At 44.4% G+C, this 5782-nt stretch overlaps 1 long non-coding RNA gene across 1 annotated transcript; it reads right to left on the bottom strand.

Annotated features, from left to right (window-relative positions):
- Positions 1–381: 381 nt before the first annotated feature.
- LOC149986673 (uncharacterized) lies at positions 382–4700 on the bottom strand. Its single transcript, XR_016499802.1, has 2 exons — positions 3750–4700; positions 382–1672 (listed from the first exon to the last, which is right to left on the bottom strand). It is a non-coding gene; the product is annotated as an uncharacterized LOC149986673 (long non-coding RNA).
- Between the last annotated feature and the right edge of the window lie 1082 nt (positions 4701–5782).

Here is a 5782-nt window from a genome sequence, read left to right as displayed (position 1 = left end):
TTGATCTCAAAATTCTCATACACATAGAAAAATAAGTCTATGATTCTCTCACATAAATTTTACTCCAATCCAACTACTAGATTGCAAGAAATCTTGAAAACCCTGACTAGACCTAAAATTCTACTTTCTGAGACCATGACTCACTTAAACCTCAATAATCCTCAATTCAATCATTAGATCGAGCTCAAATTCACAACATATATTCAACACAATTATAACCATTAATCCACAAAATTTCACCCATAGATCTATAACAAAACTCTTGAAATCATCTTAAATATAAACCCTATTTTATTTCACAAAATCCAAGTCATCCGAAACTAACCTTGACTTTGCAAAGCTCATACGAAGTCAATACAGATCCAAATCACCCAAAACTAATGCTCATAAAAACCTTGTTTAATCTTTTATCAAACCCCACTTTCCGATTCACCAAAGATTTCCGAAGTAATGGTCAAGACTCGGTTTTGTGCCTTTGGGTCTGATTTCGACCCTAGTTCATAACCGGCCTTCTCTAGGTATCAACATCTAGTTTTTCTAAGTAATTTTTACTAGAATCCACTCTTAACTTCCTCCTTAAAATTTTTTTATTATTTATTTTTCTAATCTACCTTATTTTGCAAGGCTCACAACTTTGGTTGCTATGGTTCATGTAACCATTTCCAGCAATGAAAAACCCCCAGGAATCGAGCCATGGTCAAGAGTGGAAGTGTTCCGAGAAGATTAAGAAAGAATTACTGAATGATTTGAGGTTCGACGACTTCTATTTCTGAACTTTCTGAAGTTGCAACTCACCGATGCTGCATGTGACCCAGATCCCCTTCCTGACTCTCCCTCTCCTGGTCAATAAAGCTCAGATGGCGCCAGTCATGGTGTTAGCGGGCTGAAATTCTTCCTTCCAATGAGAGATGCAATAATGTGACCACAAGTGATCTATTAGCATTTCCCCCCGTCGAAATATTTGGCGGTGATTTCGTGCGTGCCGTATTATGTGAAGATTCCTCGACCTGCAACTGTAGGAGGGCAAGAGTGAACTGCAAGCGATAGAAGCATTTTTGTGGGTTATAACTTTGAATTTACTGGTCGCCGTAGTGGCATCACTATTTTCCACTGAAATTGATCAGTTTTAACTGAGGGCACATTCTTCCGTGATCATAGCGCAAGAATACAGAAACTGCAATAATGATACATTTTAGCCAGTAATGTCAGCTGCTTATGCGCATGTTGGCAGTTTTAGTAGGGTGTTTTCATTGTTTTGTAGAGGTGATAGAAGCATGCGATGATCGTTTTCAATCTCAGCATAATGTGAATTTCCTCTCCTAAACTTGACTTGCAATATTAGCAAATGTAATGTGTATCGTGGAAGTGAACTCTCCCCTCATCCTGGTTTGGTAACCGATATAGTTGAAACAACTCCAAGTTCTTGGTCTCTTGAACCATGACACCGTTATACCATGTACTTAGTGATTCTGCTGCAATAGAGGAACTACAGAAGCATTCGCCATCAACATTGCAACGACCCTTGCGGGATTTAGTTGCAAGTTTTGCAAAATTGAGAATCAGAGACGAAACAATATGACGTTGGAAAAATTGGTTAGGAATCGCCTTCGACATCCCAGGGGCGTCGCTTTCAAGGCATGAGGTTCAAAGTTGAAACTGTGACGTCCTGCGCCTGCAAACAAACCGATAAATGAGAGGAGGACTTGCAGGTTTAGATGAGGATGGGACGTTGATCCAAGGTTGCTGTGTGACACCGATCTCCACATGGACCGACACATTTCTAGTAACAGCACTACTGCAATAACTATCGACAGCTTTAAGTACATTCATGGCTGCTTTCACCCCGTGATCAAAATCCAGCGGTTACGTAGCTGGTTAAAGATGTGAGAAAATTTAACCCCAGCTGCGGTGAGTGGCCTTGTTCAGCTTTTCTCTGGCTTGCACCCCACATATGTCATGCGCACCGCCCAAAAGAGTGTCTCGATCGACGGGATTTGGCGCAGTAAAGATGATAGGGTTGTGCTCGTGTGTTGCATCAGACCCGTTTCTGGCTCTCGAGGACTGGACACGGATATGTGAAATCTGCAGCTCAGGTGCTGTTGCTCAATTCAGCTGGCGATAGTTTTGTGCACATTTTCTTTTGGGTGAATTGAATTGAGGAAATGGGAATCTAATATGATCGTCCTCACTGCGGATCTCGTCATGATCTGCATGAGTGGATTCGGGGGGGGGGGGGGGGGGGGGGGATGTCGACGTTGAAATTTTACTGTGAGGAGTTGTGTGAATATCATCAACTAAAGAAGTGTAATACTGGAGAAAGTGGGCATGCGGCGTTTCAAGAGATTGAGAGCAAGATAACGATAACTACGCTTAGGATTCATCAAAAGTAAGGACCAAAACAATCGGGAGCCGTGCCTCGTGAACCTCAAATTCCCGAGATCCGTGAAGATGGCATAGTGAACCGGTGCTGACAGGGACAAAGAGAATGACCAGGGTTTGATTGTATCCCAAGGGTAATAAGGTGATGGAGACCTTGATGATTGGGCAGCGTCGCAGACCAAAGAAGACTCCCAAACCGATGGGACGAGTGATACAAACGACTTCCGGTTTGCACCCAACAGTTCTCTGGCTGATGAGGCTCAAAAGTGGGCATCTGACACCACTGTCTCTCGGGACGAAACACAGCCACATGTGCAGCCTCGTCAGAAGCAGACAGCAACTGTACAGACTAAACAAACAATCAACCGAACGATGATGGACATGGTGGTGGTGTTGCAACTAGTAGCCAGCAATCAATCAGTTCATGCTTTGATCCGATCGACCGACCGACTCGTGATTGAAACAGGCTGGAGACTTTCGACCCAAGAGTGATCGACAAGGGAGAGTCCGAGAGGACGACGCACTGGCGGCAATCATCTGCGTCGGGCTCATCAGCCACTGTTCGCGATCGACACAAGAGCAGCTTTGACCTCGACGATGGTAGGGACCCCCGAAACAGTTTGCGAGGCAGGAGATCCAACCGACAGACATGCCACCTGCTGCTATCATAAATCTACCCACAGGTCCCCCACATGCATGTGGAGGGACTATCAACGATCTCGTGCCGGAATTGTGCGTCTCGCGGACTGCTAATCTGTCAGACGCCTACCTGTGAACGTGACTTTCATCACACCAGCCGACGAGAAAGAAACAAACCTTAGCTGAATCCTATGATGTGGTTCATTATCTCCTAATGGAATGGTGCCGGCGCGATCGATAGCAGTACCAATTCAATGACGAGTTGATCAACCACGATCACTAGCGAGTTTGTCTATCCAGAGATCGGTACTCGCTCGTCAACGATGTCAGCTGGTCCGGCAAGCGCATCTCACTCGTCAGAGCCGTGCAAGGGTTACGACAAACAATGGGACGCCGCTGCGGCAATCCCAAGGATAAAAAATTGCCGCTTGGAGCGTCTCGACAAAGCTCACCCATCCACACAGTCATCAAAATTTACCTTCGTAAGCAAAAACCCTAATCCTACTTTGCGTCTTGTTCTCATTCTCTCTGCTTTTTGGCACACCGTATGTAGACAGCAGCGAGTTTTGCACCTAACCGATTCCCAGTTCAATAAGCAACTAGCGCATGTATGATACCAACGGGCGGAGCTCCGTGGCTGGGACCCAACTATCCGCCTAACCTGACCTCGAAGAACAGTCAAAAAAGGATCTTCACCTCACTACGTCACCTGTTAAGAGCATGCAACTCACATGGTCAATCAGCTAGTCCTGTCAGGGGATATCATGCAGCAGGGTTCCAAGCCTACACTTCATGCATCCCACTCCGCAAACACACCAAAGAAGAACCGAAACGTTACGCATTGTGGGTAGTGCATACATTGCTGGAATGTATAAAGTGATAGGCTTTCATAGGGAGGGGTTGCAAGTAGCTCGTACTGGTGAAAAATTCACCTACTGGCTATCCGACTCCGCGAACAGACAACTAACTACAGTACTACATGCAACATGTAGACACCCAGAAGGAAAAGAGGGAAAGTTCACTGTTTAAGCATAAGTGCCATTATGGCCAATTTGCTCTTGACGTTACCCCAATCCTGTTACAAGCAAAATATCAATAAATTAATAAACAACAACAACTACAATTCTAAGAGGGGAGAGGGGTGATAATAGGGCTTGCAGCTGGATTGGCTGGCCTTTGGGTGTCAGCTGATTGTAAGGCGGTTTGGAGGATAACTTAGTACTACGACGCAGATTAAGGTGGATTGGTAGTCACGACGGACCAGTGTGCGGATTCCTTACAGTCTACCACATGTGTTAGGGGGCGGGGGTGGGAGATCCCACCTCAGAAACCGCAACCTAAGTGCACTGAAAATGATTACTTCGGTCCATGTCCTTTTGGGTGCACTTTGCTTCTACGGTCTTCGCTCCGGGAATTCGGTCGATCTGCTGTGTCCGGAACTGGTAGCAGTCATCACCTAATCCGGAAGACGGAGGGTTATATTCTTGCTTACCATCACTTCTGTTCACCTTTTTTCTGTTCACTGAGTCTACCCTAGACACCGCGTTACGGAACGTGTTACAAAGATCAACATATGGGAATATCTTATTATTCGATGTGAGCCTTGATGGAAGTATCTAGTGGATGTTATGGCGCAGTGTTGCTGTTGCGGATTGCTCTTGCAAATAAAATCCGATTTTGAACTTCCAGCTTTGGTGACTACAGTTACGTTGCATCGTCTCTCTGTTTCTTCATGCTAAGTAAATAACACGCATTTAGACGTTGGGATGGATTTTCCGTTGCATAACACACCGCTTTCCATTTATGTCTGTGCATTAGGTGGTTAGATGGAATTGGATACAACAAACTGACAATTGTAATGCTGGGTACATCAGTTCGTCCAGTGGTCTATCTCTCAGGTTTGTTTCATGGAACAGCGTGCCAAGGCAGAGGCTTCGAACTAACAAACGCTAATGTAGGGGGCCGGGGGGGGGGGGAGGTGACAGATTGATCAAATGACAGATAAGGACACCGGCTTTATCCAATTGGGACTATACGGAATAACATTTATTGTAACAAAGAAAAAGCTATTATATGTATTCAAGTAGGATTCTGAAGAGGTTGCAGGGTGGAAAATTATTGATCGTCTTTGTCATTCATGTAATTAAAATTGTGTGCTGGCGTCAAGAATTTCCGGTCTCATTTTCGTTTACAAAGTACAAGTGACAGAGGAAAAGGTTCGCAAAGATGGCTGCATGCACATTATTATCGTGAAGACAAGAATCGGTTTCAGCCGAATCACATTTGCAGAGTTGGTAGGACAAACCAGGCCAGACTTGTGGATAACTGTGAGGGATTTTTCTGTCATTTTCTTGCCACATTTTTACAGCCCCCTGACTCTCACAATTCATTGGTTATGTGATTGGATATCGGGTAGGAGAAAACAAAACAAAAACACACACATAACAAAAAAAAATCTCCTAATACCCACAGTAAAAATAGTTCACCTTGCAAGAATTTCAAAGCCCACCAAGGAGCATTATATGTAAGTTTCCAAAACGAAAGACTTCAATTTAATCATTTGTATATATATCCACATATACATACAGACATACACACAAGATCCTTATGCGGTACTGTAGATAAATTAGCCACATCGGCTAATACTCGCAGCGCTAATTACTGCAAAAGTCTCAACAACACAACCATCAAAAGAAAGTATGGGAAAGCAGATCTCGCTCTCTCTCAGTCTCTTATCGCCATTTATTCAGAATCTGGCGTTGAC

The sequence above is a fragment of the Physcomitrium patens genome, chromosome 21 (assembly GCF_059467195.1).
Source record: "Physcomitrium patens ecotype Gransden chromosome 21, ASM5946719v1, whole genome shotgun sequence".
Classification (NCBI taxonomy): Eukaryota; Viridiplantae; Streptophyta; class Bryopsida; order Funariales; family Funariaceae; genus Physcomitrium; species Physcomitrium patens.
Note: the sequence above shows the minus strand (reverse complement) of the source record. Positions and strands in the feature narration are given on the sequence as shown.